Below are 26,402 nucleotides of genomic sequence, written 5' to 3' on the forward strand. Positions count from 1 at the left end.
CTTCCTTTTTTATAGTAATTTTATTAAAAAGAACAGTTACAACAATACAAACTAATACAAACTAAAAAGAAAAGAAAAAACAGAAGGTACAGAAAAGAAAAAAAATAGAAAGTAAAATAGAAAAGAAAGAAAAAATAAGAATATAGTAAAGGAAAAGAAGAGAAATACAGTATATAAAGAAATGACTTCCTCCTTCATCACAACAAGTATAAACAATTTTAATAACTTATCACCTTCTCTTAAAATGCAACAAATGAACCCTTCTTCCCATATCCCATCTCTTATCTATAAACAAATCCTTAACTCCTTGTCATTTTAGTCCTGATGTCAGCAAAAATCCATTAAGGGTTTCCAGAGATAACAACATATCTATTTTAACCTTGATCAAATAACCCAACTTTATATTCCTTCCTTTTATTTCTAACAATCTTGCTTTTTAGTCCCTTCAAATAATGTCCTAGAACTTGATTTCTTCTCATTTTTTTCTTTGTCACTTCTCACAAAATTCTTCAAAGCTTTAAAAAGCCTCTTTTGTAAATTCAATATAGGAAAATTATCCAGGTCACTCCCTTGGTTTGTTATTTGTATATCCCTTTTAATTATTAAGACATCAGCCATTTTCTTTTGTATGTCCAGGTTAACTGTCCTATCCTGGAGTGAAGAACCATGTTGAAACAGTTGCTTCTGTCTCTAGTGTTTATTGTTCTACTCTGCTAGACAGCAAATCCTGCTAAACTGAAAGGCCGTGGGAAAATCCTTATGGATAAAACCCAGAAATCTAAGGTGGGTCTGCTCTGAGTTTCTTCTAAGGGAGATTCAAGGCTTCTAAACTACGCATGCATTTTTCCCCCTGGATAGGGGCCCCCTCCTGCTCACCATCAGTACTCATGATAGTAACATATTTTTCCATGTCATTCTTGTAGCCTGTTATTTCTAAATCCACTTTAAAATCAGTCACGATCTTGTCAAGTAAAACTTGTTCCTCTCCCATAACATCTTTTAAACACAGTCTGTCTATAGAGGCAGACACTCTTAAAATTAACTTCTGGGTCCTAAAATATTCTAAAATATCCTTCAATATGTCCAATGTTAAAATATTTGCTTCATTCTATATTTGTAAGTTGAGTTTGAGTGTTCTTCTCCTTTAATTGTGATCATTAATTCCTTCTAGTTCCCTCTAGTGTCCAATTTTTAAAGTCTTATCTTATTATGTTTTTTTTTTAAAAAAAAGAATTCAAGACAAAAGCATTTTCCCATGGGAAGGATTCTTTATCATTAATTCGAAAATCTTATTTCAAATTTATCTGGACCCTTAGCCCATTTGTAACTTTCTAGAATCAAAGATTTAATCACTGTTTTGCTGGTTGTTCCAGAAAAATAATAATAAAGTTCTTAAACTTGTATTTAAAACTTCTTTCACTAAGGATTGAAGGAAAATCACCCAGTGCTATAAAACTTGTTGATCCAAAGGTTCCTAATAGCTGAAAGGCAGTTAAGAAGCAATTTCTGAAAGTAAATGCATTCATATTATGCATTTTTGATGTTTCATGTGTTAAACTCTCTGTAAACTACCTGTCTGGATAGAGATAGCTGAAGAGTAGTTAACAAGTAATTTCCTAATGTGATTAGAAGAGAAAGTGCATGAACTTAGTGTTGTTTTAATGGTGGCGGCTGGGGTTTGAGCAAGATGGCTATTCCCTCATCTCCCACTGCTCAAAACCCACTAGAGACCGCTGTCTTGCAGTCTCCTCATGAGGAGCAGCTGCCTGGAGCACTTGTGGGTGATCTCCTGTCCTCTTCTTTTCCAGAGAACAATTACAAAGAGCTGGTCTACTCAGTGGTTCTTCATTCCACCATGGTTGTTGGTCCTGCTTTTTGTGGAACTGTCTTCACTCCACCATTTCTTCCCCAGAAGTCCTTGTTTCTGTACTCGAACTTCTATTTCCTCTCACTGAAACTTATTAAAGAAAGTCTGTGTGAAACCTGCTTCCTTGGTCATGCTCTGTAGTGAAAAGACTTGAAAGAACTGGTTGGGTGTCTCCCCCCAACGCCTTGCAATTTTCATTAGTTGTGTTCTAAATGCCAAGTCATCTCTGTGGTGGCCCTGGCTTTTCAGAAGATCCTTTTACCAGAGGTACAAGCAGCTTCAACCCTCTTTGCATACCACAACCAAGTAGCATATCAGCACTATTCTAACAAGCTGTAATGACTGCCTATTCAAAATGATAATCAGACTCACACAGGTATTCTATGGATATCTAATTTAATAATGAATAGTATGCAGAAACACAGGCAAAGCTGAGAATACTAAAAGCACAAGATTCTCCCAATTAATTCCAAAGCAATCTCAAACCCCTCCCCCCAGAGTCAGTACAATTCCATCCCCCTGCAGGTGTTCCTATCGGTTGCTGGCAGTCTTCGCGTAATGTCCTTGACCAGTTGAGATAACCCGAACATGCATTCCTGCAGACTCGCATCATCCAGCTCGCTGCCACCCAAAGAGAGTTGATTTGTCAGTACATGTGCAAAAGTTCTTTAAGGTTAACTTCTGAGCCTTGACCATAATCTCATTGACTTTTACAAACAATGCAGTGCAACGGCTTCATCAAACAGCCTTTTATTCAGAACGTTCCTTTTTGGAGTCAATCAATTATCTTGATGGCTTCTTGCAGACATTTTACACGGCAGTTATTTCAGCCCAGTTTTAACTTCCAATGTTGTTATAAATATTGTTTGGGAATTGAATTACCAAAAGGCCTTTGACTGTAGTTGGTGTGGAAAGGTACAATTCATAGGGGCAACAGAACAAAGCTTGGGTCATGCAGCAACACCAGGAAGCAAGCACCAACACCATGGGCTGGAAGGAAAGATGTTGAAAACATGATGGTCAAGCATTTTGATTAAGGGGTCTTCAAGATGAGAGTGCCACTGAATAGTGGGTTGTTGTCATGTACCATATAGTACATACCGGTGTCTCCTTGTTGCAGTCATAAGGTTTTGACCAATGGAAAAGTCATTTTTTCAAGCAGGAATCCTCACTACAAAAGCAGGAATGATTTACACATGACATGGTCTTGGACAGGTGTGATCTGCATAACCATTGGAAGCTCTTTTACCAGCTGCTGGGACCCTGCCATGATAGGGAGGTCACTCTCTGTCCTAAAGAAATCTTGATACAGAACCTTCATACCAGGGAGAATGCTGTCATAAGGGATAAAACCTTGCAGTTTGTTTTTAACAATTAGGAGAAAGGAAATTGTGTTTGGCATGAAACTAAGGGGGTGGAATGGGACACTCCTTTCTGACAGGCAGACAAACATTGATTAACTAAGATTACTTCCAACAGGTCTGCTTCGATTCTTTGTCAGCACTGTAGGCTCACAAAAAAGAAAACACATCTCTTCTTGTATTGTCCTGGTGATCTTAAATTGTCAGAACAGCCCACTTGTATCTTACTTTGTTTGCATTGTGCAATGTGAAGACTTGGAAAATGGGGTGTGGGGCAGGATTGTCTAGAGGTGCTACATCAAATTGTGTCTTGAGCCCAGTCATCTGGGACCTCTAAGCCTATTTTTTCCCATTCCATTTGAGCAAGGAAGTGCTACCATCTGGAATTCATGTACGCATATTTCCTCAATTCTATTCTTCATGTGCTAGAACCTAAATCAAAGAAACATAAAACACACACAAAAAAAGATTCACCAATAAATAAGTTGACCTTATCATGACAACTTTAATAAACAACATAAAATAATTCAAAACTCAATATTGTCAAGTTGAATGGATTGACTATTCTCTAAGGATGCTCAGAATTTCAGCCAAGATATTAAATGTCTAAAAGCTAAAAATGCCCATTATGGCAACATTTTCCTAATTCAATGACAAATCACAGGTTTTATACATAGAAAGTTCTAGTTTCGCCCTCTGGTCTATTCTCAAAGTTTCTCCCACATCTAGCTTTTTCTTCTACATACTCACAATGGCTCCAGTTCCTGCACACCCAAATGCACACACAGGAAGGGAAAAGGTACACATTTCCTAAGGGCAAACACATGATACAGTAAATATGTATGTATGGTGGCAGGTAGGGACAACTAAAATCTCATCCTTGGGCTCCTCTCCAGGTCTTCTCCTCAACATGGGGCATGATCAGGCCAAAGCACTTATTAAACAGCATGTAACAGACACAGAGCACCAATTGGATCTAGCCAGGATCCCAAACTTTATTGCCAGTGAATCCAACAGGTACTCTGTCTCCCCTATGGCATACCTAACTAAACCCAAAGTACCTAAACACTGAAGGACCTCTACTGTGGCACATCATGCCCTCCCCTCAGCTGTCCTTGAAGGCCAACACAGGAAGATCTTACCTGGAGAGACAAGGCCCCTGTAACTCTGGACACCCAGAAACAACAGAGCAGGTGCTTCCCCAGTGCCTGTACTACAGAGACGTTTGTTCTAGCTTCATGATCTCACCATTACTGCATAAATACCCAAAGCGCGCAAGACAATTTTATATCACCATGTTGCTTTCAGATACCAACCCTACTACAACATACAGTGTTGCCAGGTTCTGTGCAGCAGCACTCAGAATTCATCAGATGATGACCTGTGCTATAAACTAGATTTAATGAGCACCTAGATTGCCATATTAGAGTGCTTTGTAACTTGATAGATACAGCCTTCCACGTACTGACCTTTAATGCTCTCTTACACTCATCTAATGAGCCTACCCCTTCTTTTAGATTCTTGTTTTTTATATATACTTTTAGTTTTTAATTCATATCTTTTATATCTTCTAGCTTTTCATGGTTTTGTTGTTGTTTTTTTTACTCTTGATGCATCCTTTATGCTTTTTTTTTATTGTTGTTAATGACTTGGCTATGTTATGCTTGGCTATGGCCATAATAAAGACTTGATTTGATTTGAATGTACAGTGGCATCTGCACCACCACTTTGTGTGTGTGTGTGTGTGTGTGTTAGAGTAAGTGCTCTGTGCCAGTCTGGATGGAGAGCTGGTGGATGGGAGCTTAATCCTCCCCATCAGTTTCTTGTATTTTCAAAATTTTATCTCCATTCCATTGTTGTTAATGGATTTAAACACAGAGAGAGAGAGACAGAGAGAGAGCTCACAGACAGACCTTTATGGTATGCTGCCTGTGAGATGGGCTATATAAATTTGAGGGATAAATGAAATGAAATGAAATGATTAAATAAATAAATAAAAATAAAATAAATAAAATAAAATAAATATAAGATTGGGCAACCACATGCTTATTGCAAAACGAAAGAAAAAGCAAGAAAAGCAGCACATCATGTACATAATGTCTGATGTACCTTGCCCCTCATTTTCTCTTTCATTTGGAAAATGCTCTAAAGCATCCAAAATCCAGGGGATATGAAAGAAATTGACAGCCTGTGTGGAGCTGCAGAAAAGTGCCCTGACCTCTAAAATGAATGATTAATTCAAGAGAAGAAAGAACTCTTTGGCAGTTTTCCCTATCCCCCCCCCCCACCATACACTCACACACACACACACTCCTTTGCTTTCTAGGGAAAACTCTTGGCAATATCCACAGTGAATACATAAAATGTCCATTTGGGTTTTAGCTTCCTGCACGTGAGATACGATTGATAGGCAATCTACAAAACCTGGATCATTGACCTTGATTTCTAATCTCTTGCCTGATTGAAAAATGCTAATTGTTAAACCCAATTAAGCAAAATATGTAAGATTTGAAGAGTATGTTAATGGATATATTATAGCTATAGAGGAAGAGGACATCACCACCACTCTGGGAGTATAACAGCAATACCCAGTGCATTCCCATTACTGTACAAGAAGGAAGGGAGAAAATATATTACTTGGAAAATACAACAGCATTATAACACAGGGACAATGCTGGCAATGATATACAAACACCTTTCGCAGTAGATGCAAAAAAGGGAGACTGCACCGTCACACATACAGCATGAAATACAATGTCCACTTTGCCAATTTCACTGATACAGCCAGCAATGGATGCAACTCTGCTAGTCCCCAGATATCCTAAGAGCAAAACTGAAGGGAAGTTAAGATAATGGGCATTCCGAAATGTTGTTTTACAGGGCTGGCCTATAAGGGTCAATAACCATAGGGCAATATGTGCAAAATCCAGGCGGTCAGCCTATGCAGTGGTCTTGCTGTTTGGCTGAACTGTAGGGCTGTGCTCTGTATGCAAGCCAGGGACTCCGTGTAAATTATGAGCTGTTCCACCGGGATGAGATCTCAAGAGGAAAGACCCAGGTACCCTGCAGATGTTTTGGATTTCAGCTACTGTCAACTTCAATCTTCATTAGCAACAGCAGTTTTTTATGAGCCTCATAAACCATAACATTAGCACGAGCTGGCACTTCAGATTTGATTCCAAAACATGCTTTGGAAGTGCAGGAGTGCGCATGTCTGCAGCACCTGTCTGCAGAAGTTTAAAGTAGCAGGGCATGTTGCATTCATGTGCAACTTACCATGCCTCAAAGTACCCACTGGAGATGAAATTGGATTAAAAGTTTTCATCAGTTGCACCTCATGATCTGCATTAGATGAAGTCCTGATTTTTTTTTTCTCCATCATAGCCTAATGCAGCTCTCCTCCTACAATTTTTATTGGAGATGGAAAGTGAAGCACTGCATAGCCGTACAAAGCATATGGAAGGCATCTGGTGGCCCACCTTTTGAATTCCTTCTGTTGTCCTTCTGCTTCTGGTATTTATATTACTTGGAAAATACAACAGCATTATAACAGCACTGAGAGGCAGGGAGGACCAAGAGCCTGTGATCTGTTGCATCATCATAAAGGGCAAATAGAAGATACATGCTGTATTATACATGCTATATTATAAGGGATATTATACTATCCCTTCGGGGGATAAGTAATATTATGCAGACCACAGAAAAAAGTAAGAAATAGTAAGCCAAAGAAAGTAAAAGCATGAAGTAGGAAAAGAAAACATGGCTTGTTGTTGTTCACCATATCTCTCTGTTGTTTTCTATCCTTGCAAACTCTCTTTGATTCTGCCACATCCATAAATCTCTTCATATACCGCCTTCTGTTCTTTAAATTTCTTACCTCTCTCTTTTCCAGGATCTCATTTTCTCTGCCCAAAAGTGATTTTCTCAATCTTCCCCCTTTTCTTGACTCATTCATTCTTCCTTCATATATTTCTTTTGCAATTCAATCTCCATTCCTTCTCTGTACAACCAAACCACTGCAATATGTTTAATTCTCTTTTGTGATCAGTCCACATTCATTCAGCACCCATTCATTCTTGACCCTATTACCACACTCATTTATTATGTACCCTATTCATATTGGGGGGGGGGATGCATATCTTATTTATCGAACTCTCACCCGTCCAATAAAGTTGGCAGAAGCATGCTCTTATATAGAACCATTTTTGCTTTGTTTGACATACATTTATTCCTAACAATCATGTACTGCCCACTATCTTTCTTTCTTTGCACATCTTAGAATTTCTCCATTTCCCCACCTTAGGAACAGTCTACATCTTAGTAGAATGTTCCCCAGTAAACATTCTACTAAGGTACACAAATCTATTTACTTGGTTTAGGGTGGGTTTTTTTTTTTGGCCATCTGAATATAATGTGCAATAGATCTCTCTATTTCCCTATGAAACACATCTACCGTCTGATACGTTAATTTTCAGATGCATATTCTTCATTGCACCACACAATCTTGTATAATATTCATTGCAAATCACAGTTTAACAGCCACTTACACTGTACCAACTGCCTACAAAAAATATATGTATCTTCACATCTTCAATCAACATACCTCTCCCATTACCATAAATATTTATATATACATTAAACAACCAAAAAAAAACCACTTTTTTTTTTGCTCCATGCTAAGTGTTGAACTATTTGCTAGGTATTCCATTTGTTTTCATGCATGTGTTTCATCATATACTACTCTTAACTCACTAAGCAACCAACCCTCAATTCCATATTCATGAAAACCATTCAGTTATTGAAGACTATTCACTTTATCATACATTTTGTTTAACTCAGGAAGCATGCAAGAAACTTTCTCTTCATATTCATATATTTCTTAATTTCCTGCCAAAGGACAACAATTTGGTCTGCCTGCTCCCAACTCAACGTTAAGTCACATCACATTTCCCAAATTTTGTTTTCAGTCATTCAGTAGTCAGAATTCTGCTGAACTTCTTTCCAGGCCCACTTTAATCCTCCCCTGTAATGTCTGCATTTACTCTTCCCAACTTCCCCTTTGTATAGGGGAAAAATAATGGCATTGTTTTAGTCATCAAGTACAGATACTACCTTCACAACTATGTTAAACAAATTGCATAGCCTCTCTATACCAAACTACATCTACTGTATATTTTAACATTTCTCAATTATATCATCTACAACTTATCATTTTCCAAGATTCTCTCAGCACTTACAACTTTTTTTTTCTGTTCTTTTCTTGGTCACTACCATTTATAGCATTTGTCCCAACTCCACTCTGACATATCACCATCCCACATAAATTCTCGTATAAATTTCTAAAATATTCCTTCCAGTACTCTCTTACTTCAGTTTCATCCCAATAAATTTCATCATTTCTACTTTTAATTTCTTTCACTCTGCTGAAAGCTCCTTGTTTAGCCTTCTTCATCTATTTCCAAAACATTATTTTATTTATTTCCACCACAATTGCACTATATTTATCCCCCTTTTAATCATAAATATTCCTTGCATTCCTTGACTGCAACTATTCTTCTCTATACATACATTCTATAACCTTTTTTTAATTTTGCACCCATCATTCTTTAATATGCACTTTTTTCTCTTCTATTTCCTCTCTCACTTCTTCATTCCACCAACCATCTGTTTTCTATTAGCATAATTCTACACATAATGCATTTTTTGCATTCTTTTCCAAGCAGCTTCCATATCCTCTTTCTATGTTTCCTTTCCTTTCCATTCATTCATTCAATTCATTCTTTTGGGATATTAATCAATAAAACCATTGAGATGCACCAACCAACACATAGGCCCCACAAGGCCCCAGCGTTCCTCAACCCAGACCTCCAGGTACCCAAAACAATGGGTCCTAGGTACACACATTGAGGAGGGGGTGTATCTGAGTCCCCAGCAGTCTAGCACTCACTCTCAGCACCAAGGAACAAAGACAACAATCCATCCATCTGCCACCCCCACTCTCACCAGGCTGGCTAGGGATTGCCATTCATACAATGCACAGGCCCCACTACTCCCCCCCACTCAAACCAGCTCTCACCCGGAGGAAGGAATCAGTCCTTTACACAGGGAGAGCTGGCCACTATCCACAACCCCAGTCTATCAATAGCCACTGGGCCATCCAGATGATGAAATCCCAACAGCAAAGTCCAAAGACCACAAAAAGTGGTTGCCACACTGTCCTTTTTGCACATCTGCTGATGGAGATAACAAGATGGCTCCCTCAGAGGGATCTGTTTGAGCTTCCAGACACAAGCCTTCTGCTGCTGCTAAACCTTCTTGGAACAGCCACTCCAAAAATGGGAAGCAAAGCCATCTTCTAAGTCCTGGCAAGCCCTCCACTGGAGAGACCATACAGAGTGCTGCGCTAGGCTGCCACCAGTCCTCTGTGTAGTCTAGCTAGGTGCCACCAGGAAGCCAACATTAGCCATGTGTGACTGCATGCCACCAATGCCAAACAAATTAGCACTGTTGCTGCCACACATGGGGTGATCTTCTAAACTCTGGCTGCCAACACCAGGCAAAGTGCACCGCCAAGGCTTCCGGTGTCACCACCAAGTGTCACATCTGCCCCACTCCTGCCACTTCACCACAACAAAACAGCAAGGCACTGGCAAGCACAGTCCAGCAAGCCTCCTCCAGAGCAATCCCAGCACAGCTCCCACTGCCAATGGGATTTGCAGGAACAAGGAACATGTGTGGCTCTCCTTCCTTCCAGCCAATGGCCCAGAAGGGAATCAAAGCCCTGCAGTCCAGTTGATCCGGCCCAGGATCCAACTCTTAGCAGTCCAGCTCATCACCAAGGTGCATCAGACAGGTAGGCTCTGGAGCCCCCAACAAGCCAACATACCTCTCCTCACCTTTATTTATTTATTTATTTTATACATTTATTCACTGCCCATCTCTCCCTCATGGGGGGACTCTTTCCTAGGCCTATGCTCACCAGTCACCATTCTCATTAAGTTTTGGGCATCTGAATGGCCCAATCACTTTTTTTGTGCTTCCTCATTTTGTTCCAACCCATCCATTCATGTGAACTAGCAGAATGACTTTTTCCCCCATGTATCAGATCCATTTGGGATCTAGTACCTTTTTTTCCAAACTTATCCCTGCTTTCTTCTATTATCACTATTCACAGGAATGTATCATGTAATTACTATTACTAAACTATGGATTCTGACATTCATAAGTATCTACAACAGCCTAAAGGTAAAGGTAAAGGTAAAGGTTTCCCTTGACGTAAAGTCCAGTCATGTCTGACTCTAGGGGGCGGTGCTCATCTCCGCTTCTAAGCCTTAGAGCCGGCGTTGTCCGTAGACATTTTCCAGATCATGTGGCCGGCATGACGACACGGAATGCCGTTACCTTCCCGCCGAAGCGGTACCTATTGATCTACTCACCTTTGCATGTTTTTGAACTGCTAGGTGAGCAGGAGCTGGGACTAGCAACGGGAGCTTACCCCGCCGCGCGGTTTTGAACCGCCGACCTTCCGATCGGCAGCTCAGCGGTTTAACCCGCAGCGCCACCGCGTCCCTACAACAGCCTAGATGACATCAATTCATATTTTCTGTTTCTACAGTTTAGCTCTTTAATTCATATTTACTTCCACTGCCCTGCATGTATTAATCAAGTCCATACGATTAGCATTCAGAGTTATTACATCTTTCCCATTAGTTTCTTTTCTTCCATGTGTTAAATCATGCTCTTTCCAATTTATAACTTTTACATTCCTTGATCTCCTTGAACACCTTGATTAACCAAACTGTCACTGGATGGAGTCCTGCTGGTCACAACTCTCTTTCCATTCATCTCGAATCCTGGCTTTTCTTCTCCAGGTTTGGCCAAAGTCTTTGACTATTGGATCTTCCCATCTCTTTGGAGGTCGGCTGATAGGTCTTTTTATTTCTCTTGGATACCATTCAGCAACTGCTGTTGTCCAACAGCCAACCGACATGCGCGTGACATGTCCTGCCCAGCGTAGCTTCCGTTTTCGATATTCAATGATGACATCATTTATTCTACTTCGTGTTTTAATCTTTTACACTCCAAATCACAATTTTTCATATGCTTTAGTCATCATTTGATGGGCCCACAAATATTAGCTTCTACCAGCCACCCTAGCTTTGGCTAAATGTGGCTTTCACGCAGGGCCACAACTAGGGTCTGTGTCACCCAGGGCAAACATGGATTCTGTGCCCATTTTGGTGCCCCCCAGCACTCATTTTGGTGCCCCACCATGCTCATTTTGGCGCCCTACCAGCACAGCACCCGGGGCATATGCCCCAGTTGCCCCCCCCCTAGTTGCAGCCCTGCTTTCACGTAACATTTTTAGTAAGTATAGCCTAGATTTCTAGCTTGATTGTTCCTGTGCCACAAGTAGCATTCCCTGCTCATGGTAAGGACAGTATGGAGTTATTCTGGCACTTTTTGGTCAATAGGTCCTAAGTACAACTAAAGCCCACCCTAAGCATACTCACACCATTCTACGCAAGTGATGACAGCTAAGATCTCTGATCTAGAGACTTCTCTGCAAGCAACATACTGTTATCCGTATCCTGCCATCTAGAATATACATGCAGTGTCCTGACTTGCATTCAAGATGTGTATGAACAGCGTGGGGGCTAAATTGGCTGATGACTACAGGTAACTAAGGATACATAATTCTCAAAGGAGGAATGAAGACACTGAAATGGCAGGTGCAACATGATGCAAATAAATATGGAAATAATTTTATTTCATATGCAATAGGTATAGGCAGTTTTGTGCCCATCCTGGGTTTAGGTTATTATTCCCATAACCCTTTGACATTAGCCTTGCCAGTAAAGACTGATGGGAGATGAACTTCAAAACACATACAGAGTACCAGGATTGCTTAACTTTGAGTTATATATTAATTGGGTATGTGTGTGTTGACTGACAACCACCACCAACAATTTACAGAAGTAGCAGGATCGCATCCATCTTTCTCCTTGGCTTGTAAATGTTATTTTACACTCTCTTCTATTAACTAGCATGCAGGGAAAAATAACTGGGCAAGCTGAGCTTTAAGCAAAAAGAGAGAGAACAAAATCTGGCAAGGATTCAGGGATCTGGATTTAGAGGGTCAGGAGAGAGAATATATTGGGTATTCATTTCTTTTTCCTGTAATTGAACATCAAACTTTTAATCTATCTTCTCCTGCCCCCCCCGCCCCCCCCAAAACCCCTTGAAAACTGCTGATTTTACAGGTTTAGAAAAGTCTCTTGGCATCTTTTCTCCTTTTGCCCTGTGCAGAAGAAAGAATCAGCCAATAAATGCAGAATGTTTCAGATTCAACAACCAAATTTATATGACTCTGGAGATGTAAGCAAAATGAGTATTGTATCTTCATTTCCTTCATGGCACTCTATCAGCCTTTTCTTCTGCTGATGCTAGAAGTCAATAAAACCCTATTAATGCCAAGATTCCATATTAAGCTTGACAGTTTACAAATTGCAAAGGTTTTTATTTCAAACATGATCAAGTCTGGAGTGCCAGGGAATGTTGCCGAGGAAAGTGGTGTGAAAAATCTGAATAAAAGTTAGTAAAGTAATTTGCTGGATGTAGGTGAAATAAACAGATTTACCAAAATGGACAGGGGCTGATTTATATGAACATTTTCTGAAATGTAAAGTCAATAGGAATTGATTTATTTGTGGTTTTTCATGGGTTGAACCAGTCTTATGGAAGCAGTGGCGCATATCCAGGTCGTTACTCAGTGTGTTCTTGTTCAAAACAATTTGTGGATTTATTTATTTGTTTATTTTTAAGAATGGCATTGCAATACCATTAGTTGCAATTGCATATAAAACCTGCCATGCTCACAAAGCCTGTTCAACAAGCTTACGGTGACAACTACTTGCCTTAAAAACAATGCTGAAAAGGCGCATTCCCACATTAGTAAGGCTGTTCAGGGAAGGCTTGAGCAAATAACCCACTCAAAACTCTTTTGTATCAGGCAATACAACTCTCTGCCTTTTAAATGTGAGGGGGCCATGCTATTTTATGTCACCGCTCTTCTGCTGTCTCCTCAAGTAGTTGCCATAGATGGAAGCCTTCTTTACCTTCTGTTATTTCTTCAAGACTGTAAGGTGACGAGGGTGATCCACCATATCACCTTGGTGAAGAGGATTCAAATCAGATCAAATCAAATCTTTATTATGGTTATAGACCAGCATAAGGAGGGTGGGGTACAGCCAATTAAAAAGCATCAGAGTTTGAAAGAAAAATTATGAAAAGCTAGAGGATATAAAAGATATATGTATTAAAACAGAAAGTATATATAAAAACAAGACTCTAAAAGAATCTAAAAGAAGGGGTAAGAGTATTAAATGGGTGTAAGGGAGCATAAAAGGTTAGTTATGTGGAAGACTATATCTATCAAGTTACAAAGCACAAGAAGATTGTGCCACCCTCATGGATGCGAAGTTCTTGTTGAACAGAATCCACGCTCTCTAGCCCAGCCTAGAAATTAGTCCAATCACACCTGTAGTATGAAAAAATGGGTTCCTGTGATCAAATCTGCTCAGCATGTATTCAGCTACAGAATTAGCTACCAGAAAGTGTAATGATGAAAATAATAATAATAATAATAATAATAATAATAATAATAATAATAATAATTTTAAGCTCAAGAAAAAGTTTTGCTGACCAATTGCAGGAAATTGAAAATTCATCATGTAACAAACAACAGTAAATGTCACCTTTGTAGTGAAAAGGATGAAACAATTGACCATTTGATCAGTGTCTGCAGCAAAATTTCACAACTGACTATAATCAGCACCATGACTGAATTGCCAAAATTATTTATTGAAATAGTAATAATAAGGGGGTTAAATACATTTATGAAGAAGTCACATTATGGCTCTTTCCTTCTTCCAACTTATGAGCTCTCACTGAGAAGTAGCCCTCCTAAGCACCATTTCTCACATAAATACACACACATACACACACACGCACACATCCATGTGGCCGCCATCCTCTGAGGCAGCAGACATATAGAAACTGTACAGCAAAATCTAACCTAGTTTTTCATGTGGTTTGAAAAACAAAGTATGAAAACCAAATCCAGGGCAAATGCCAAACTGTTGACCTCATCTATATGTTATTACCTCATCCATCTTGCAACACTGTCCTACCCATTTTGATCTGCAACCCCTCCTTACACCCCATAGTTAAAGAGTACACTCTAGCATTCTCAAAACGTTGCCCATCTTTGTCCAAATTCAAGCATCACTATGCTTGATTACATAATTACAATAATTAGGATTACTTAATGTGCTAAACAAAATCCAAATGAGCCATTTTAGAATGGTGTTTAGAACATACAACCCAGCCTGCTGTATGTTCAGAATAAGGGGCCACCCTGCTTTCCTTCTAAGTAAGCAACACACACTTCTCTGACACCTGCAGCTTTCACTGTTTCTCTTCTCTGTCCTCCCACTTTTCTTTCTTATGTATACATGGCTTTCTGTATTTGTTTTCTCCCTCTCTTCTCCCACCTCCCAATAACATTGGGTTTTGGGCTTCATTTATTTGGATGACCAGACCTGGGCTGCAAAGATCAGAAGAAGTTAGAAGTTTCTGTATATTTTTGGTGCCATTTAGTAGTTGTCCAGAATGGTGCCCAGATATGGAGCCATTGGGAGAGGGAAATTTCCCTGACCTGGCTTGCAGGAGACATGTGGTCATGGCCAACTACCTGAGCTTTTCACACTTAATTTCTGCAGAAGGCACCATTGTCACCAGCACCATTATTACTTGCATGACCTACTCTTGTTTTTCCATCACTCCTTGGCCTGAAGAATTCAGGGAAGGAGGCAGGATCATACAGAGTTCCCAAGTCAGGCAGGAACAAAACAGGCATAGCAGACAGATAGCGCTCAGAGTACATGGTGGTGGGAAAAGGGGAGGGAGGAACGTATGGGGAAGAGTGTGAAGGCCTCATACTCCATTGTTTTGTCTTCTCTTGTTTTGTCTTCTCTACTGAAAACTCTTGAGTCATGAGTAAGTTTTTCTCCTGCATGCTTTATTGAAACTTCTAGAAGAATTAAGTCCACTGAGTCTGCAAAAATTGCAACATATAGAGGCAAGCCAAAATAATCAATTAACAATACAGGATCACAGGCATGCTTAATCAGTCAATGATATCAATTACCCAATAGACTAACCCCTTGTTTAGGCCACACTCCACTTTTCTGGGGCCTAATGCAGCTGCCCTGACTGCAGTTACTTAAGCTGGCTTTGAGTCAGTCAACCATTCACCCACTATATTTTCCTATCCTACTGCAAAAATATGGTGCTATCAGATTTTAGCTTTATACAGAAGGCTAAGAGTGTACTTCCCCCTCCCCAGTTTCATCACAATGATTTGAATCCACCCATTCCTAAATATATAAATCAATATATTCCAGCTAACTAATGATACTTCCTCAGTCCAGTGAAACAGACTTGACAAATTTCATGCTCTCTCTTAGGCCCGTGACATTACAAGGCTTGCTTAGTGCTCAAAAGGGTCAATGTTTACATTTTGATGGTAGTAATTTGAAAATGTACATTAATTTTGAATTTGTACATTAAATAGATTTCAGCAGTTTTATTGGAGCACAAATATAAAACAAGAGTATTTTAAATTTATCAAATGTCTTACTTTTCTTCTAAAGCAAAATAAGGAAAGGAAAAGTATCCTCAGGTACTCTGGAAAGAGGTCAGAAAACGTCATGAAGGACTTGCATCCAAACATTTTCTGTACAATAGTGCTTTAAACTTTTTCTGCAAAATGTTGAAAGTTTCATTGATCTAAACCATCTCGTCTTCATGCAGATATAAATTTACTGGGTGTATCTGCTACTTAATGAGGATCAACCAAGAGAGAAGCTTGCACTCAAAGTATTGATTTATAAACAATTTAAAATTTAAACACTGCCTCGAATCATGAAAGGCAACTCTTGTTCCAAAGGAGCATAGCTACTTTAAACCTCTATTCCCACATGTTTACACTATCTATTCAAAAGCCTGTTAGATCTAAACTCTTTGATGTATGACCAGCTACTTCTTTTGTGGCTTTTTGTTAACTCAAATCTAAACCCGGTGGGGAAAAGGACAAATTGGTTCTTTTATCAAATACTTTCCGTATCTATTTCCACTGAATCTCATATACTTGGTTTATTTATACACTGCCGCATGAGCTCTGATATGAATCTATAAAAGGCAGAGGGAATGGAGCATAGGGATGGCTTATGAGGGCACATAGGAAGATGGACTCTGAAGAGGAAGACCCCATGTGTGATTTAATGGAAGAAGTCCCCATGTGCTTATCTACATGGGTAGGGCAGAGGGGCATCAGTGATCCATGTTGGCATATGATTTGGTGACTGGCAAGATTTTCCTACTTTCAGTGTTCACAATAGTAGTTTTTACCCATGCCAAGGTTTCCTGGCCCTCCTGCTTACATTACACCTCTTACATCATTAAGTAGTGGTGATGACTCATATGTTTGCCTTCAGGAACCACCAACTGATGGAGAATGTAGGGAGCTCTCCTATTTTGTGTCAAACCAGCAGTTCATCCAGCATAATAGTGTCTGTGCTGGCAGTAGCTTTCCAGTGATTCTTTATGAGCTTTACAAACCTTACTTGCACCTAAGATGGATTGAAGTAGAGACTTCCTCTGTGCAAATCTGATGCTAATTTGCTGAATTATAGCCCTTCCTAGCTGTAAGGTTGAGTGGAATTAGCCTCCTAGAAATCCTGTGCACAACTTGTAAGTCTCAAAGTTGGAGAAGGCCATTTCATTAGATATGGCTGTTTATATGCTAACAACTACATTCTCAGAAAAGCAACATTTGTAAACATTAAATCAATAATCAGTCCGCTTTAATTAAACATTATTGGGAGGCACAGGGGCATTGGTCGATGCGTAACTTGGCCTGGAGAACTATTTTAATTGGAATTCATCTTCAGTGCAAAGTAAGTACTGTGGAGTTCATGTGGGACCATGGCTTTCAAGCAGAGCATCTTTAAAATGTATTTTCTCTGTTTCTCACAGAATGAAATGAAAAAGACTAATATAAATAAGACAAAAACATATTAACAATTAAGAAAATAAGAATGCTTGTTTAAAAAAGTCTAGGACATCTACAATGTCTTTTCCCAGAACTCAAATCAGAAAAATGTTGGTATTAAGTAGGCAACACTGGGGAGGAAGTTCCCCTTAATTTTAAAGGTGTTCTCTCCAATCACTATTTGTATGATAGAAGATTGTGACATACTGTTAAATCCAGTCAGGAGCCAGTGTTTCTCTGAGTAGGAACATGGAGAAGGTAAACAGGCAACTGTCACTTAAAAGTTACTGTAAGAAATGTAATACCAATTTGCCATTCTGCTAGGGAAAATGTGAGAAGAGAAGATTCTGGTGTTGAATTCATTCATTCATTCTTCATTCATTGAACATATGCCACTCCATTTCCCAAAACTTTACAAGGTATTAGACAATAGGGTTAAAAGCAGCAATAACTAATTACATTCAACCTGATGCACCACCATTTTAGGATAGCAGGTAGATATAAGGTAGGGATCAGCCTTAACTGTCAGAGTCTATCAGCTGTTGTCTTCAGTGTCCAGGAGAGGGGACTAAATCTGCAAAATGGTGGCTGTGGTGCCATGATCCAAGGCCCACCCCTTTTGTACATGTGTGTGACATCAACACATGTACCAAAAAGATAGAGCTTAGTCATAATACCCTACTCACCATCTTGCAGATTTTCACACACACATGTAGAGCTGAAAGGGAACACAAGGATCATCTAGTCCAACTCATTGATAGGTTAGGGTTTTCTTAAAAATCTTCCAGAGATGGAGAACTAAGCATCTCCAAAACTAGATTGTTCCACTGTTGTACAGATCTTACCACCAGGAAGCTTTTCTTTATATTTACATGAAATCTAGGTAGCTGCAACCTATACTTATTATTTCTGGTCCTAATTTCTATGATCATGGACGGTAGTTAATGGCCATCTTCCCTGTAGCTTCCCTTTATGTGTCTGTACATGGCTATCATGTCCCTACTAAGTCTTTTTTCTTCAGACTGAACATCTAAAGTTCCTTCAACCTATGCTCATAGGCCATATCTTCAAGTCCCAATACCACCTTTGATGTCGTCCTTTAAATTTTCTACAACCTATCAATATTCTTTTAAAAAATGGGTGCCCAGAATCTAATACAGTACTCTAGTTCTCCGTCTTCATTCAGCCCAGCTTCAGTTTGACTCATCTGTTCCTGTTAGATTCAGCATCCAATATAGATGAGAAAACCTTAAGTAATGAAAAGAAAACTTTACAAATGCAAAATGTCGAACACAGGTATCAGCAACTTTATACCTTCAACAGTGCATTGCTAAGTATGTCTTCTTAATAATAAGCCCTGTTAAGATTAATAGAGCTTACTTCTAGGTAAGTAGAATAGGAACATATAGGATTGCTCACTAAGTCTGTACGATTTGCTTTCCTTGACTAACTCCAAACAATGAGACAGCTACAGCAGGTTGAAAGCAACGGTGATAAAATGCCACCTTATGAAGTAATTGCATTCATAGATCTTGCCAAATGAGTCATAAAACCATCCATCAATATCTTCTGGTGGTGTGGAAAAGCACAGCTACAAAGTGAGCTGGGAATTTTCTGATAAGAAAAGCTTACACTGTGGTTCTTTTTCTGGTCCATAAATCATAATTCCTTGAATTTGGTACCAGAGTTTAGAAAGAAATGAAACCCCCTATTGCCATTTGAAGACATCTAACAAGGTGCTAACATTTCCATTAATGCTGCCAACAAGCTCAAATCTCTCATTTACCTCTCTACTTTAAATGGATGGAAAAGGTGCCAGAAAATTTCTGTTAACTGTTTTACCTCTGATAATTATTTCGTATTTTCCTAAGATAGCTTTGATTTGTGTTGTACACCTGCTGTATTTAAATGATCAGGTTCATTCTGTAAAACTTCCATAATGCAAATTTAATTGAGGTTTTGAAACATGCATGTATACCCTGAGAAAACCAGTTGCATTTGGACTTCTTCACCACTGACATGTCAAAGTAATGCACCTAAAACATTGGATAAACGAAAGCTGCATATATCATGAAACTGTAGTTGTAGTAGAGAGCCTGGGTTAGCTGTAGTTCCCAACTGAGACTAAACGTAGAAATAAAACCCAGGGAATGTGTGAAATGGTCCTCACTGTAAGGGAAGTTTGAAAATGAGAAAGCATTGAAGTATTTCAGTACAAAATGCATTTCCATACATTTCTCTCTATTTCTCTACGCTCATATTAAAACATGAAAAAGGGGGGTTAGCAAAATCCTTAATATAAGTAACCATTGATTTGCAGCCCAAATATAATTTATTTTATTCATTTTATAAGTGGCACAGGGAAGCTTAGAGTACTAATATAATATAATATAATATAATATAATATAATATAATATAATATAATATAATATAATATGTTGTTGTTTATTCATTTAGTCGCTTCCGACTCTTCGTGACTTCATGGACCAGCCCACGCCAGAGCTTCCTGTTGGTCGTCAACACCCCCAGCTCCCCCAGGGACGAGTCCGTCACCTCTAGAATATCATCCATCCATCTTGCCCTTGGTATAATATAATATAATATAATATAATATAATATAATATAATATAATATAATATAATATAATATAATATAATATAATATAATATGTTGTTGTTTATTCGTTTAGTCGCTTCCGACTCTTCGTGACTTCATGGACCAGCCCACGCCAGAGCTTCCTGTCGGTCGTCAACACCCACAGCTCCCCCAGGGACGAGTCCGTCACCTCTAGAATATCATCCATCCTCCTTGCCCTTGGTATAATATAATATAATATAATATAAATGTTACATTCCGTATATGCAAATGTAAACAGGAATGGCTGGTATGTAGGACTTGGATGAACAAAAATGTTCCCTTTGGTGAATATGTAAAATGCAAGCAAATGAAACAAAGCAAAAAAGGCTTGCTGAGAGAAAAGGCTAAAAATTGGTCTCCTGAATAATATGTATGTGTAATATGTGTTTGTGTGGGGAGAGAAAGAGAGAGAGGGAGGGGGGTGTATATCTGGTACCCAGGCCACTCTCAGTTTGCTGCTAAAAGTTGATTCCAGTACTGATTAATTCATACTGATGAATTTTTCTAGCAATACAGTTATGATTCCCATCTCCTTCCCCACCAGCTACTTGATTACCTGGTCCTTCCAGTTAAATATTCAGAGTACAGGAACCTTTACCCCTTGTTTTGCATCATTCCCACTATTTAACTTCCCTTTAGAATTCTGAAATCCTGTCACTTGCAATATGTTGCTATTGAATGTTAATGGCCAAATCGTTCCTGCTTCCTGCAAGATAAAACTTCAAATCAAAGTGTGGGAGGAAAATCAAGGATGTCTTCTCAGAAATTGTTCTTGAAACTGAGAAAGCAATGGGAAGCCAAGCCAAGCTTCAGCTGTTGTTGTGAGGTTCTTATTTCAGATATTCTGGGCTGAGACCTAGAGTAGATGACAGCACCTAGCCAACCTTGGTTTATCCACAGAAACACAGTCAACCTCTATACTATATAGATGAGAAGCTACCAGGAAACCCCACAGCTGTAGCCTAAAGTGGGAAGTTGAAAAACATCCTGAAAGAAGGCAATGGGAAACCATTTCTGTACAGTATTGCTACCAAGAAAACTACATGGATGTGTCCATGTAATCACCAGGAATCAAGTTTGACGTGAAGGAATCTTTACCTTATAGGCCAATTAGGATCAAAGCAGCACTTGTAAGTGGCTCTGGAAATAACTTGGAATCAGGTTTTTCCCCCAAATGAATTTACATGACAGTAATGATATATATTAGCCTCGTGTGGCTCAGAGTGGTAGGTGGCAGTATTGCAAAAGAAAATCTCCCCACGACCCTAGTTTGATCTCAGTGGAAGCTGGATTCTTGGGTAGCCGGCTCAGGTTGACTCAGCCCTCCATCCTTCCGAGGTCGGTAAAATGAGTACCCAGCTTGCTGGGGAAGGTGACGACTGGGGAAGGCAATGGCAAAGCACCCTGCTATAGTCTGCCAAGAAAATGTTGTGAAAGCAGCATCCCCACAAAGGGTCAGACATGACTCAGTGCTTGCGCAGAGGACCTTTCACCTTCAATGATATATAGAGTCACTTAGTGGTGCTTAAGAGAGAAGTCTGAAACTTGAGTCACCTTACTTCAGATGGTAGCAGTTAGCCAACCTTGACTGAACCTGGAAATGCTAAGCAAGGGTACATCTGGTTACTGCTTGGATGGGAGATCATTAGGAAATTACAAGACTGTAGTCTCCACTTGGAAGTTCTCTCAGTGTCTCTGTTCTTCTCTCTCTCTCTCTCTCTCTCAAGAAAGAGATGGCAGACTCTCTTTATATTTTTGCCAAACTACATAGGCATGTCCTTGAGTCAAGCTTAACTTAAGAGACACTTGATTGTTCATTACATAATAGTATTATGTCAAGTTCCACTACAATGTTATTTGTTCTCTCATGTAAAATGTGCAAATATTCATTCATTCTATTTAGAGGCCACCCAATTCTGAGTGGCTTACAACACCAAAAGCAGGACAACCATAAAAAAGATGAGAACAAAGACCACGTGTGTCCAGAAGATACTTGTCTCTGGATAGATTTCTACAGGGTCTTAACACCAACGTAGCCAAGGACCTGGAAGAACAGCCAGATTTTCAGTAACTTCTTAAATTACATCAGGCTGTGAGCCATGTGAATCTTTGGGGGGATGCTGTTCCAGGGATCAGGCACTTCAATAGAGAAAGCCTATTTTTAAAGTTGTCCCCCATATCTCATGTGTGGCTCTCCTTGTTTACTCCTTTCCACTCCCCAATGGTAGTAGATATCCATGACAGTCTTTTCCTTTCTGTCTCAATCTTTCTTTCCTTCCTAGACAAACCCTTCCAAAGCCACAGTGTAACCAAAATTGTTTTGAGTCTGAGATGCATCCTTTAATTATCCTTCTTTGAGAATGGCCATTATGTCCTGATGGCTTTGATAACAATTTTCTCACTCTCTGGGTTGCCACTTTCTTCTCATACTCCCCCTCCCTTTCTTTTTTTTTTCACAGCTACCCTCCTGATCTTTTTTGGCCTTTTTGACTGACATTATATCCTTTCACTTCTTTTTGCTCTTCTGCAAGTGGCACAAAAATCACATTCTTTCTTGAGAGAATCCTGTTTCTTGCTTTTATTCAGACACACACTGCTAGTTCTTCTTATTTTCTCAAGATGAATCCTGAAAGAGGCACTTGGAAGTTTCTAGTATCAATAAAACCAGCAGGTACTAGAGGGTGGCAGTGGTGGCACAGAACAGACTTAGAACTGGTTTATATATCCATCATATAACTACTATATGAAGAGTTGATTAGTATGGATAAATTGAACTTCATGGATAGAGTGACATACACAATGGACTTCATGGATAGAGTGACATACACAAGGTCTTTGCCTGACCTTAATTTAGAAGAAATATTCTTCCATAGAGCCTATTTGCAGAGTAATCACGTGGAGACAACTCAATCATAACTTTGTTGTTGTTTATTCGTTTAGTCGCTTCCGACTCTTCGTGACTTCATGGACCAGCCCATGCCAGCGCTTCCTGTCGGTCGTCAACACCCCCAGCTCCCCCAGGGACGAGTCCGTCACCTCTAGAATATCATCCATCCACCTTGCCCTTGGTCGGCCCCTCTTCCTTTTGCCCTCCACTCTCCCTAGCATCAGCATCTTCTCCAGGGTGTCCTGTCTTCTCATGATGTGGCCAAAGTATTTCAGTTTTGCCTTTCATATCATTCCCTCCAGTGAGCAGTCTGGCTTTATTTCCTGGAGGATGGACTGGTTTGATCGTCTTGCAGTCCAAGGCACTCTCAGGATTTTCCTCCAACACCACAGTTCCAAAGCATCGATCTTCCTTCACTCAGCCTTCCTTATGGCCCAGTCCAATCATAACTAGGCACACACTAATGTAAGACAATATGCAGTGGGGTCTGCAGCAAATGTCCCAGGCTCTGATGTGGGTTGTTGCATGAAAATGTCATCCATGCTATGGGACAGTTTTTCTGCCATGAGATCTGCCTATTTTGTGTGCATTTTTTAGTTGTGTATCATATGACAAAATTCCACAAAACATATGCACTTGTTTTTCAAGCTGCCTGTATACTTGGTATATCCAAAATGAGGTTATTGATATGAACTGTCTCATGATTTCTCATTTGTCTCCCATTGAAATGAAATGTTCAGCAGGTTATTAAGGCAATGTTCTGAAGCTAAAATTATATGTTGAATATTAAAATAATATCCAGGGCTACCTCCCATGATTCTTAGCTGTTAAATACATAAACATTGTTGACCTCTTACCAATTTCTTTTCTTTCTTTTTGTTAAATGACTGTATTTGGTCTCACCTAGAATTTTCATGGGGCTTACTACTGTGCTGATGTTCCCAGAAAAAAAGTCACTAAACAGTTGGGGGAAAACAATATTCAATTCCATTACTCAATTACATAAAATTATGCACAGTTTCTATCTGTCTATTTTGTATGCCTGCAATTCTACAGTTCTGTTCCACATTTTCTTGCTAATGAAGAATTTATGGAGATCTTTCCATTTAATGCTTTGATAGTTGAAACTTTATCACATTATTATTCAAGCCATATTCTCAGGGTAGGCAAGAGAAATCAAATGGAAAGTATGGAATAATTGCAAGAAGATTCCTAAACTCACATGGACATTGTCAAGAAAAATGAGTGTCAATAGGAAAGCAAGCTACAACCCAGGATAATGGGGAATCGTTCATTTGCAGGGAAGTAAATGCCTATCAAACATACTTGTTTTGATAGACATTATTAAATTCATTCATTTAAACTTACTACTTGGCTAGGCTGGTTTACAGCTTATAAGTAGGAGAATGCAGATCAATAAGAATAATTTCCATTTTTACTGTGTTTATAGGCCAATCTTCAAGTCTATCGGGTGTTTTAAAAAAAACAGATTATTTTAAAAATATGTATAAAAGAAACTAGCTGTTTCCCCCCTCAATTTTTTTCTCAAGTATGGAAGTGTTGAGAGAGATGGAACAAAAGATCATGAACACAGTGGGTTGGGTGGTGAGTAAGAGGTCAAACAGACATGGTTCTGTGAAAAATTGTGGGCAGAGCCAGATATGGACACTCAGGAGATATTGGGGGAGTCATACATTATCTCATAAATGGCAGCTCAGCCCAAGTGGAGAGAAATATGAGAAGAAGCATTTCAAAGAGACTCTGCCTTCATTGACTCACTTTAAGGAAGCTGGGACAACCCTACTACAGTTTCCTTTTTTTTTTAACTTGCCCCCAAGTAGCATGAAAAGGTCTTTTATTGAAAATTGTGTAGGTCTTGCCTCCTTGATCTTGCCCAGCTGCATGGGGCTTAACTGGTTCTAGCAAGCACAGGAAAATGCTACTTGGTGGTTGGTAAGTGGAATGAGAAGCTGCCATCATGCTTTTTTTTTTTTGAGGGGGGAGTCTTTTAACAGTTTTAAAGTGGGGAACTGCAGATCTGATGCCAGAAAAGGAGGAATGCTAGAGGACAATGCAGCTACCTGGGAAATAATGGATGAAATTAATGCAATTTGCAAATCTGCCTCCACGGACTTACTTACTTACTTACTTACTTACTTACTTACTTACTTACTTACTTACTTACTTACTTATTTATTTATTTATTTATTTATTTATTTAACAGTACTTGTGACTTACCCTGATTCCAAAGGACTCTGGGTGGCATATGATCTCAAACATAAGAAAAACAAAACCCATAATAATTGTAGCAAAGGGAAAACATCAGCCTCCTGTTGAATAAACCACAACAGTAGGACATGAGTATCTGTAGACTTTGTGCCTGCTGAGCATAAAGGCTGTGCTGGTGAAGGAGCAGGGGTGGGGGTTGAGAAGAAGGTTGAGAGAGGTGGCAGATGCCAGAAGACAACCATGGGCCACCTACAGAAGAGAAAGTGCTTGCTAGATTACCTTTGTCAGGCCTATACAAACAAGCTCCCCCACCCTCCTATGCTACCTAACTTTGACTCAAAGCTGCCCAGGCAGAGAAGAAAGCTGGTTTGTTGTGCTAGAAAGGAAGGAAGGAAGGAAGGAAGGAAGGAAGGAAGGAAGGAAGGAAGGAAGGAAGCCAGAGACTCTGCAAACAAGGAACTGCTTATATGCTGTAATGGTTGCCTACTCCAAAATACTCAGTCTCACAAGCCAGAGCTTAAAGATAACTGATTTATTATAAGAATAGTGTGCAAATACAGAGAAAGCTGAGAATGAGCAAAAGCGCGCCAAATACTAAAAACTAAAAACCCTTGCTTCCAAACCAATCCCGCCCCTATCCCCTCTTAGCAACCACCCCTCCCAGGTGCTAGCAACTGTTACCCACATTGGCCTGAGAAAGTAACCTTGAACAGAGTTACAAACCCAAACATACATTCCTAAGCAGCAAGATAAGAAACAAAGAGAAACGGAAAAAATACCAGCAAGCCTGCAAGCCTGCAATACACGGATCAGAGATGTGACATGTGAAACGTTACGATGTTAACAGAACGTTGAAATGGTGAACATGACATATCACCCCCCCTGAAAAAAAAAAAATGCTAAGGGGCCGGTTTGGCCGGATAGGCAGCATGAAATCTAGCAACCAGGTCAGGAGACCGGACATCGTGAGCGGCGACCCATTCAGGATGGGGGAAATGCTTCCAACGAATGAGATATTGCAAGGTAGAGCGCCGGCGGTGGGAATCAAGCACCTCTTTGACTTCAAAGTGTTGTTGGCTATCAATCATAATGGGTGGGGGTGGTGATGGTTGGGGATGCCATCAGTCGGATCGGAGAAACGGCTTGAGTAAGCTGCAATGAAAAACAGGATGCAAACGTTTAAGATTATGTGGCAGATCCAATTTGAAAGTCACAGGATTTATTTGTGCAACAATGGGAAAAGGACCGACAAATTTGGGACCAAGCTTCTTGGACGGTTGTGGTGATTTGATGAACTTCGTGGAG

The sequence above is a fragment of the Candoia aspera genome, chromosome 3, assembly GCF_035149785.1.
Source record: "Candoia aspera isolate rCanAsp1 chromosome 3, rCanAsp1.hap2, whole genome shotgun sequence".
NCBI lineage: Eukaryota > Metazoa > Chordata > Lepidosauria > Squamata > Boidae > Candoia > Candoia aspera.